The following is a 12,378-nucleotide window of genomic DNA, read 5'->3' on the forward strand; positions in this document are numbered from 1 at the left end:
ACATGGAATTAAAGTTGACCCTGCCAAGATCGAAGCCATTAGTAAATGGGAAACACCGAAGACTCCAACACAAATTGTAAGACCCGTGTATTTTTCCTTGTACATACTTGTGTTTAAGATTCTTGTAGTGGAAGTTTTGTTGTACATGATTAAAATGCAAAAGAAGCTGAACTGGGCATTTGGCGCGCCGCGCCATTACGGGCTGACAGATTCTTCCTTCTTTTTAAATTAGATGTTTTGGGGGAAATTTGGTAAAATCACTTTGAGGTCCGACTTTAAGGTCCCAAATCAGTTGTTGGAGTCTCCTTTACTCCATTTCCATCTACCTTATCACTTTCCAATAAATCCTAGAGAGAGAGGAAGTTCTAGAGTGAGAGAGCTCCATTAAAGGAAGAAGGAAGTTGAATCGGGTCCTAGTGCGAGTTCTAAAGTCGTTTATCTAGTCGCTAGCTACGTGGTGATTGTGTTGGTAAGATATAAAACCTAATTTCTTACTTTAATTGTATTAAGGGTTAGGGTTTGGGTTATTGGTACATAAAAACCCATTTGTTAGTGAATTAGGGGTTTTTGGGTGAATTTGGGTCTTGTAGACTCAAAGTTGACTAACTAGGGTTTTCTAAGTACTAATCTATGTTATGAGCTTAAATGAGTTAGTTAAATCACTAGCACACTTAAATATATGTAAAGGGGTGTTAAGTGGGTTAGTGGATAACCCGAAATGGGAGTATTAACTTTAAATGGTCAAATGGGTCAAAATGGTCCTAAGTGGGTTAATGTATGTGTTTGATGCATAAACCTTGTATTGGAAAGCGTCTTAGGACTTAACTTGGCTAATGATTAGGGTTCTGGGGATGTTAACCCAAATATTAGGGTTAGGGTTGCAAATGGGTCAAAATTGCACCATGGGTCAAGATAACCCTAGAACGGAGTTTTAGTGGGTTAACCAACTTGGCTTTGTGATTGATATTATGTATTATGTAATAGGTGCGTTACATTGAAGTTGAAAGCTCGGTTATCTCTCACCAAGGCGTTGAGGTGAGTGGAATAATTATATATGTATGTATATAGTTTATTTACTTGTGGGGTATGGGTTGAAGTCCGATGTTGACGGTACCATACCCTAGAGTATATTGTGTTGTTGATGAGGGTTTAAAGTTTGTTGTTGACGATACCTCACGTATAGAATTAAAGTTCGATGTTGACGATGCCATACGATTATTGTAGTGACGTTGATGAGGGTTTAAAGTTCGTTGTTGACGATACCTCATATGTGGGTTTGAAGTTCGGTGTTGACGATACCACATTAATGTAGGCGAATGGGATTTAAGTTCGATGTTGACGATACCATTCGTTGGGCTAGCCTTGAGATCTTGAGTACTATGGATGTTGTGAACATCAGCGTTATATTTGTGTTGTAGCATAGTGTATTGTTGTGTTATACGCTTTTGTTATACTAGCTTTGTGTTCGTGGTTCTTAGCGTTATACATGTGAAAGGTATGCTAAATATGTAGCTAGTATGTATGCGGATTTGGTGTAAGTGTTTGCAAGTAAGTAAGTTATATATGTATGTGTATAATTATTGCATTCACTAAGCTTTGCTTACCCTCTCGTTGTTTACCTTTTTATAGGTTCGGTTGTGGACAAGGGTAAGGGCATCATCTTGGACTAGAGATCCCGTAGTTGCTAGAGAATGCTTTTGGGCTATTTAGCTTTTGGAGTATTAACCGAGACTTGGGTAGTTTAATCCCAAACACCATGCTCGTAGTGTAGTTTGGTACTTAAACTTTTGATGGTCGAAACTCATATTTTGAATTAAACTCGTAAAACGGCCGATGTGTGCCCCGCTTAGTAAAACTCGTTTTTATTAATGGAATGTGTTAGTTTTACGTATTTGAATATGTTGTTAAAAGTGTTTGACCTAATTATGTCGGGAAGTGGCCAATCTTTTTAGCATTTCAAGACTTTTTGGGCAGACCAGAATGGCGCGCCGCGCTGCCTTCTGGCGCGCCGCGCCATATGCTGTTCCAGCAATTTTTTTTATTTGTTATTTTTACGCGGGTTGTTCGTGGTTTGGTTTGGGTCGTTACAAGTGGTATCAGAGCATGGTCTAAGGGATTTAGGTGACTTGAGATAGGCGCCTTGATATTGCTCAATTCATGCATATTGTTAGTCGCAATATCAGTCCCAAATGTTATGATTTTATGTGTATTCGAGTAGTTTTTCGGTTTGTAATTGGTTAAAATGTTCAAAGCGTCGAATGAAGTGTTATTATGGATTTTCAATGATATAAAGATCAAAATGAAGATAAAATGAAGATTTCTAATGAGCAACAAAAGACTACAACATCGCGCATCAAGACTACAAGTTAAAATGATCGAAATCACGAAATCTGCGAGCCTGCACGAAAAAAATCATAACTAATTCATACGGACTCGAAAATAGGCGAATCAGGTGTCCAGACGTCCGTAACTCAAAAATCTACAACTTTCATGAAGATACCTTACGCGAAACGCGTACCTATCTATGCGAAACGCGTAGATTTCCGACCAGATCTAGATTAAAAGCACATGGGACGGCTACTTTTTGTATATTAATCCATCTTTTTCAGTCTTTACAGCAAAGAAAGGCATTGATATTCTCCACCTACTACTTCAACTCTCAAATAAATATAATATGGAGTACTAGTGCAGAGATATACACACACAGAGAAATAGAGTGCAGAGAGAGGAGTCAGAACATAACATCACACTCACAAATAAATGTAAACTTCACTGTCATTATTTTCTATTTTACTCCGTATCAATTATTTTAAATTCCGTATTAATTTTTCAAGTTCAAGATTTAGGATAGTTTCAATATTAAGTGTGTATTGTTCGTGTGTACGGGTGCTTTCATTTCCATTTTCTACCATTTGTAATCATTATATTGAAGACCTTTTGTAAGTTTGTTACTTTCATTTTTATTATTGTTATTGTTACTTATTATTATGTTTATGTTTATGTATTATTATTTTTACTCCCGTATCATTATCATGATTAGTTAGTAAATTCCCATAGTATTTGCTTAGATGTAGAGCCCTAGTGAAATGGATTGTTATCATTCGTAAATATTAAAATGTAACTTAAGTATTTTTAACATTGAGCCTAGCTAAAAGAACCATAATTATGTACCTAGATATTTAACCCTTGTCACTTAATTTATTAGATTCAAATAACGAAAGTTATTTTTATTTATATAATTAAGCTTCAACATTAAAAGTGATTTAGACGAACTTATGAATAGGTTATTAACACTAATTTAGAAATAAATTTCGGTGGTTTGGGTAATATCATTAGTTATATAATAGTGAAAATTGTAAAAAGGGAAACCATTATGATTTGGGTTTTGGCGAAAGTCAAAACTGGGTTGGGTCTCAATTTAAATACTTGGGGACTAGTAACTATCTAAATAAGATCAAATGAAAATTAGACTTAATTTAGCTAGTTGAAACTTCAATTATTCGAAAGAAAAATATAAGTTTTATACTAAACATTTTAATAGAGCTTAAATTCAAAACAATCCATGGATCTAGAGGTGACACATTTAAGTAAACAAACCCATTTATATATATTGTAAAATATTTATTATTATTATTTACGTATTATTTATAGCACTAAAATATAAAAATATACATCAAAATACTAAGATTGTACCAGAACTGTTTGTCACATCGTATAAAGCATACGCGGATCGCGTATAATGTCACACGAATAGCGTATCATTAAAAATATACGCGTATTGTGTATATACCTACACGAAACGCGTAAGTGTAGATATAGTACTGTTACGATTTTAGTTTAAATTCCAAGTTTTAATTAAATCTTTTTATTATTATTTCCCTTTTCTACTAGATTAACTATCAGTAATTTAATCTCTTGAACTCCATTCTCCCTGTGGAACGAACCGGATTTACCAACAAACTAAACTACATGGATAGGACTAGTTGCCTATATATGTGTGAAATCAACCTGAATTCATTAAAACACCATATATACAATAAAACAATTCGTGTAACAAAATATCTCAAATCCGTTCATAAATAAAGGTACTGTTTCACACCATCACGCCTAGACTTAGACTTTTTGTGTATGCGCATTATGCGGGACTTGTAGGACTTTGGGTCGGATCGGGTCTTGGTTAGTGCATAGGTTTATGTGAACTAATCATGCGCTATTGTTTTGTGTGGTGTTTGAAATCGTCAAGCGAGATAGACGTGGTACTAGTGAGTTAATGCGATGTGCTCGCGTAACAATGATTAGCTACCATTGTTACGGGTTCAAATCGTGTCAAACAAGCGATGTACGACGATTGCTGAGCAAGACGGGGTAGTGTGGTGTATATGTATATACTTATGGGTTAAGTCCTTTCGTTTTGTTGCTTAATTTACTTCGTTTTATAGAATGAAGATGAGAAATGGACACGACACCAATGACGGAGGAATGAGTGAGGACGTTGAACTCACGGCCAAGGTTGAGGCCATCTTTAAAAGGCTAAAGAGGGATTTTCTTGACGACGTTCGAAAGGTTTTCCAAGAGTCGGTCGATGGACAAGTGACCAAAATGATCAATGATCGAATGAAAGCCACAATAGAGGAGGCTTTAGAGGCTAGAAACATTTATCCTCGAGGCGAAGGGGGTGAAGGTAATGGTGGGGGTGGAAGGCGGGACTTCCACTACAAAAACTTCAAGGATACTCAACCTCCGATGTTTAATGGGGTGCGAGATCCGTTGAAAAGCACGTGTTGGATTTCCGATATCGAGGGGGCTTTCCGCACCGCGGAGTGTCCTCCCGAGAAAAAGACAAGGTATGGGTCTAGCATGTTGCGCGAGGAGGGCAAGTTGTGGTGGGACGATAAAATCAATTTATATGGTGAAGAGCAATGCATGAGCTTGACATGGGAGGAGTTTAAGAAGGAATTTTTCCAAGAATACCGAACTTCTTTCGATCTTCATAGAATCTGTGACGAGTTGCACAATTTGCAATAAGGGTCAATGGACTTGGTCACTCTCAAGTATACCTTCTTGGCAAAGACTCGTTTTTGCCCGGAATATGTGGGTAATGATCAAAAGCTAATGAAGGATTTCTACCGTACTTTGAATGATGAGTTCAAGGGTAAGATTAGTCGAGGTATGGCTAAGTCTTTTGATGAGTTATTCGAATTGGCTCGGGATTTTGAGCCGGAAGTTCCAAGAAAGAGCGATTTCACGTTTTCCAAAAGAAAGTTTGAAGGTTCTAGTCATTCTAACTTTTCAAACAAGAAGAACAAGAACAAGAAGGGTTCCGAAAGTGTCAATAGTGTGAAGAAGGGCGCTACCGGTGGTTTTAGGAACTTTGTCCCTACTTGCTACAATTGTGGGGTACGTGGACATATGGTTCGAGATTGTCCGAACCGATAATGTCCCGATTTGCGAAACGATAATGTTAAGCGTCTAGAGAAAGCGGCGGGTACGGCTAGGGGTCGCAACTATTTGATGACCAATGATGAAGCCAAACAATCGAACGAAGTTATCTCAGGTACTTTCATGGTTAATTCTAATCCGACAAGGATTCTTTTCGATAGCGGTGCAAATTTGTCGTTTGTGTCTCCTAAATTTGTGCCTAAACTTAATAGACCGTTAGCTAAGTTAAGTCGTCCGGTAGAAGTCGAAATAGCGGACGGCAAGACGGTGCTGGTGGTCGATGTGTGAAAAAATTGTGATGTTGTATTTGGTGCTGAAAACTTTAAGATAGATCTCATTCCGATGACTTCGGGAGACTTTGATATTGTTGTGGGTATGGATTGGCTCGATCGTAATAGAGCCGATATTGCATGCCATGAAAAATTTATTCGTGTGAAGATCCCAAGTGGGGGAGAGTTAATTATTCACGGTGATAAGCGTAGAAGACTTGTGCCGATATGCACTTTTGCACGGGCACATCGTTTCCTTGTTAGTGGTGGCATGGCTTTTCTTGCCCATGTTGTTGATACTCGTGATGAGCCACCATCCATTCGTGAAATTCCGATTGTTAGTGAATTCAAAGACGTTTTTCCGGATGAGTTAACGGGTGTTCCGGCGGAAAGACAAGTTGAATTTCGCATTGAGTTGGTTCCGGGAGCTATTCCCATTGCTAAAACTCCTTATCGTTTAGCGCCAACGGAAATACAAGAGTTGTTAAATCAAACCCAAGAGTTACTTGAGAAGGGTTTTATTCGACCGAGTGCCTCGCCATGGGGCGCTCCGGTTTTATTCGTGAAAAAGAAAGATGGAAGTATACGGATGTGCATCGATTATCGGGAGTTGAATAAGGTGATGATCAAGAATCGTTATCCATTGCCTCGGATTGACGATTTGTTTGATCAACTCCAAGGTGCGACGTATTTCTCAAAGATTGACCTACGGTCCGGCTATCACCAAATGCGGGTCCGTGAGGAAGATATCAAGAAAACGGCCTTTCGAACACGTTATGGGCATTTTGAATTCGTAATTATGCCTTTTGGTCTTACGAATGCACCGGCGGCATTCATGGATCTTATGAACTGAGTGTGCCAACCTATGTTGGACAAGTCGGTAATTGTGTTCATTGACGACATACTAGTCTACTCGAAAAGTATGAACGAACATGAATGTCATTTGCGTGAAGTATTGAAGACTTTACGAAAGGAGAAGTTGTATGCTAAGTTCTCCAAATGCGAATTTTGGCTAAGGGAGATTCAATTCCTTGGCCACATTGTGAACAAAGACGGCATTCAAGTAGATCCGGGGAAGATAGAGACGGTGAAGAGTTGGAGACAACCGACTACGCCTACGGAGGTCCGAAGTTTTCTCGGATTGGCCGGTTATTATCGTCGGTTTATCCAAGACTTTTCTAAGATCGCTTCTTCATTGATGAAGTTGACAAGGAAGAACGCGAGGTTTAATTGGGAGAACGAGCAAGAAATTGCTTTTCAATTGTTAAAAGAGAAGTTGTGTCAAGCTCCGGTGTTAGTGTTGCCGGAAGGAGTGGAAGACATGACGGTTTATTGTGATGCATCGTTAAATGGGCTTGGGTGTGTTCTAATGCAAAGAGGTAAAGTCATCGCTTATGCCTCGCGACAATTAAAGGAACACGAGACGTGATATCCGACTCATGATCTTGAGTTGGCGGCGGTTGTGCATGCATTGAAAATTTGGTGCCATTACTTGTATGGTGTCAAGAGTACGATTTATTCGGATCATAAGAGTTTGAAACACCTCTTTAATCAACGAGATTTGAATTATCGTCAACGTAGGTGGATGGATGTGGTGAAAGATTATGATTGTGAAATACTTTATCATCCAGGCAAGGCGAATGTGGTCGCGGATGCATTAAGTCAAAAGAGTCATCACCCGGCGTTACGATTAGGATTGTTACGTATGATTATTACTAACAATTTTCTTGAAAAACTTAGCGTGATTCAAATAGAGGCTTATGTTCACAACAAGCATGAGGAGCGAATTGTCGGGCAATCGGAATTCATCACTATGGGCTCGCGTGGTTTGTTGTTCTTCAAGGAAGGGTGTGGGTGCCTAAGATGGGTGATTATCGAAAAGTGCTACTTGATGAAGCACATAAGTCAAAGTATTCCATTCATCCAGGCGCGACGAAGATGTATCTTGACTTGAGGAAGGATTATTGGTGGCCGGGCATGAAACGTGATGTTGTGAAGTATGTTGAGCAATGCGTCACGTGTTTGCAAGGTAAGGCCGAGCACCAAAAGCCGTATGGTAAGTTACAACCGTTAGAAATCCCGAAATGGAAATGGGAGCACATTACCATGGATTTCATCACAAAGTTACCTAAAACGGCGAGAACCCAATTTGATTCGATTTGGGTGATAGTTGATCGATTGACGAAGAGTGCTTTGTTTCTTCCCATTAAAGAAGCGATATCGTCAGAGACTTTGGCTAAGTTGTTTATCAAGGAAGTCATCTCTCGACACGGTGTTCCTATATCTATTATTTCGGATCGAGATACCCGTTTTACATCTCGGTTTTGGGAAAAGTTTCATGAAGATATGGGTACGCAATTGAAATTGAGCACGGCGTATCATCCTCAAACGATCGGTCAAACCAAATGTACGAATCAAACTTTGGAGGATATGTTACGGGCGTGTATTATTGATTTTGGTGGTAGTTGGGACGAGCATTTACCTTTGGTGGAATTCTCGTACAATAATAGTTATCATACTAGTATCGGGATGCCACCTTATGAGATGCTTTATGGGCGAAGGTGTCGAACTCTAATTTGTTGGGGTGAAGTGGGTCAAAGAGAGATCGGGAGTACCGATTTGGTATTGGAGACGAATAGCAAAATTTATGTGATTCGAGAGCATTTGAAAAAGGCTCAAGATAGGCAAAAGTCGTATGCCGACAAACGTAGACGAACGACCGAATTTCAAGAAGGTAACATGGTGATGCTTAAGGTTTCGCCATGGAAAGGTATTATTCGATTTCAAAAACGGGGAAAGTTAGCTCCTCGGTTTATTGGGCCATTTAAGGTTTTAGCTCGTGTTGGTGAGGTTGCGTATCGTTTGGAATTACCCGAAGAGCTTGCGGGGATTCATAATACATTTCATGTTTCCCATCTCCGTAAGTGTCTTGCGGATGATTCATCTTGGGTGCCATTAGACGAGATTGAGCTAAACAATAAGTTAGAGTATATTGAGGAGCCGATTGCTATACTCGATGAGAAGGTCAAAAGGTTGAGGCATAAAGAGGTTAGGACTTTTAAAGTTCAATGGCGACGGAGTAAGGGTTCTGAGTTTACTTGGGAGCCCGAAGAGTTTGTGTTGGTTTATCTTCCTTCTTGTCATGCGGCTTGGATCGCGAGGATGCAATCCGAATAAGTGGGGGAGAGTTGTAAGACCCGTGTATTTTTCCTTGTACATACGTGTGTTTAAGATTCTTGTAGTGGAAGTTTTGTTGTACATGATTAAAATGCAAAAGAAGCTGAACTGGGCATTTGGCGCGCCGCGCGGCCTTATGGCGCACCGCGCCATTACGGGCTGACAGATTCTTCCTTCTTTTTAAATTAGATATTTTGGGGGCAATTTGGTAAAATCACTTTGGGGTTCGACTTTAAGGCCCCAAATGTGACAACCCGGAAATTTCCAATCAAATTTAAACTTTATCTTTATATTATTCCGACACGATAAGCAAAGTTTGTTAAGTTAAATCTCAAGAATTTTAAATTGTGTTCATACATTCATTATAACCTCGACCAAATTCAGACGATTCACGAACCGTTATATATAAATAAATATGTATATATATATATATATTATAACTTGAGAATATTAATAAAGTATTAAACGTATAATGCTTTACATGATCGTATTTGTTTCAAGATATTTATCGATGGAATTAGAAGATAATATCAAATTGTTGATTTATCATATACATTATGATATGATTACGGGTCTATGTTATGAGGTCCACTGTGATTTAAGAAATCTATTCTTTTTGACAACATTCGGAAAATGGTAAAGTGATTTATAAGTAAGAACGTGAAGTGTAAATAACTTAGATGTTGGATATCGACAAGTTAAGTAACTCGACATTTTTCATTAAGATGATTTCATACGTTTATTTAATCTTTGAACTTTATCCCATGTTTCACCAACAAACTGTAATTTAAAAACTTGAAACCTATTATGAATATATATGATTCTACTTTTTTAAAACATTTTATGATATAACGATTTCCATTATTTTAACCTTTAAACAAAATGATTCTTAAAAATATATTTGGTTTTGGAAAACAAAATTATTATATTTATTTGATTTAGTTTCAAACGTACAAAAACGTTTTCAGTTTAAAAAGAACTTTATTATTAAAACGTATATAACTTTTATAAATATCTAGAACCACTTTTGACAACTCATTACTTAACCAGTATGATAAAGATAACGATATTTATATTTTATTTTATTAAATATATATAACGATTTAAATTAATATTATATATATTTATACGCGTATTATACGTACATAGTGTTATACTTTTACTATACTTAAACTTTATCTTTACTTTATTTTTACTTTACTTTAACTTTAATAATTCACTTTAATAATTCATACTTTAATAATTCACTTTAATAATTCATACTTTAATAATTCACTTTAATAATTCATACTTTAATAATTCACTTTAATAATTCATACTTTAATAATTCACTTTAATAATTCATACTTTAATAATTCAAAAATCTATTATAAATAGAATTCAATAGGTTTCATTATTTCATAGAAACTTGAAAATATTTTTCTCTAAACTCTCTCAATCGATTTACATATATATATTTACTCCGTATTATTTCAAAATATTATTAGTATACATAAAATTTTACGTCAGAGTGCTGTCCAAGTGATTTTGGAAATTGTTTTTCGAGTGGGATTGGATTAAGGAAATTATGGGTTATAGCTATGGAGGTGATTGGTATGGTTCATGGGTATGCTCGTGAGGTCAATATAGTGTTTATCATCTCCGTTGCATCTACGTACCTTTCCTGCAATATTGAATCTCAATATTGATACGTGAGTACTCATAATTTAACTTTTACATACTAATAGTGTATCCCTGACTAGTGCTCGAGTATATAGGATTATGCATGTTTGTACTTTTGATATTGCCTTTAGTTAGGTTATGTTGAATCCTGAATTAGTTATATATGCGACTGAGATAAGGTATAAGATATGCATGTCGTTGGAAAGCTAGCAAAAAATTAAGAACTTTTCATTTAGATATCGAATGATTTCGATGAACGGATTTGAAGTTATAGTCCATCGAATTTTTGTATTATTATTAAAAATGATTATTATTATCGTCGTTATTATCGTCGTTCTAGTTTTTTCTTAGTATTATTATTATTATTATCTTTATTAATAAAAGGATTTATCATTAAAAATTGTTATTTTTTTTATTATTACTATCATTATTATCGTTAAAGTTATAATTAGTATTATTATTATTATCCAATTATTATTATTATTATTATTATTATTATTATTATTATTATTATTATTATTATTATTGGTATTATTATTATTATTATCATTATTAATATATATATCATTAATTAAAAATGGTTATTGTTATTGTTATTATTATTATTACTATATTATCATTAAGATAATTATTAGTATTATCGTTAATAATGTTATAGTAACTATCATTATTAATATTAGTGTAATTAAAACAAATATTTGTAACACCTAATTATTTTGATTACTATTATTATCATTATTACGAACATGATATAAAAGACTATTAAAAGCTATTAAACGAAACGATTAGGAAATAATGGGTAAGAGTATCATGATGAAATTAAAATATTATAAGATATTGATTTAGATAAAATTATCGTTCTTATTATTTTTATCATTACTATTATTATTAAAATTATCGTTAGTATTAAAACTATCATTTTAACAAAAATTATCATTTTAATAGAAATGTCATTGTTACTATAAAATATCATTATTATTATTATTTTAAATAGAATTATTATTTTAAAGATAATATTAAAAATTATCGTAAATATTAAAGTTATCATAATTAGAATTATCGTTTTATCATAATGTCATCTTAGTAATTATAAATATTGATATTTTTATAATAATAATTATTATTACAAAATAATACAACTTTTACTTACTATCATTATAGATATTATTTTATCAAATAAATATTTGATACAAACATATTTTACTACGTGTAATAACTTACTTTAATAATACGTATCATATTATCTTTATAATATTAAATGAACCCTATAAATTTTATTACTTAATATATATAAAAGTATATTTTATTATATAAATATAATATAAAATTTTATTTATTAATAAATAAATTATATTATTTACTCTAATAAATCTTTTAAAAATATTTAAAAATATAAAACGACGATATTTAAACTATATATTAATCATGTATAAATTTTTGGAATTATTTTGAGTCAAATTTACTTTTGTTGACTTTTGCATATTAGTCTCGAGCATTAGGATTGTGGTACACTATGACTTGACCTAATTTGTTAGACAAATATTGACCAACACATAAATATATATAATTAATTTAGGTTCGTGAATCCGAGGCCAACTTTGCACTTGTTCAATGACGTTATATGTATTTTTACTACGAAATACAGTATGGTGAGTTTCATTTGCCTTTTTACCCTTTATATTTTTGGGCTGAGAATACATGCGCAATTTTTATAAATGTTTTTTCGAAATAGACACAAGTAATCGAAACTACATTATATGGTTGAATTATCGAAATCGAATATGCCCCTTTTTATTAAGTCTGGTAATCTAAGAATTAGGGAACAGACACC

This window comes from Rutidosis leptorrhynchoides, chromosome 1 (assembly GCF_046630445.1).
Source record: "Rutidosis leptorrhynchoides isolate AG116_Rl617_1_P2 chromosome 1, CSIRO_AGI_Rlap_v1, whole genome shotgun sequence".
NCBI lineage: Eukaryota > Viridiplantae > Streptophyta > Magnoliopsida > Asterales > Asteraceae > Rutidosis > Rutidosis leptorrhynchoides.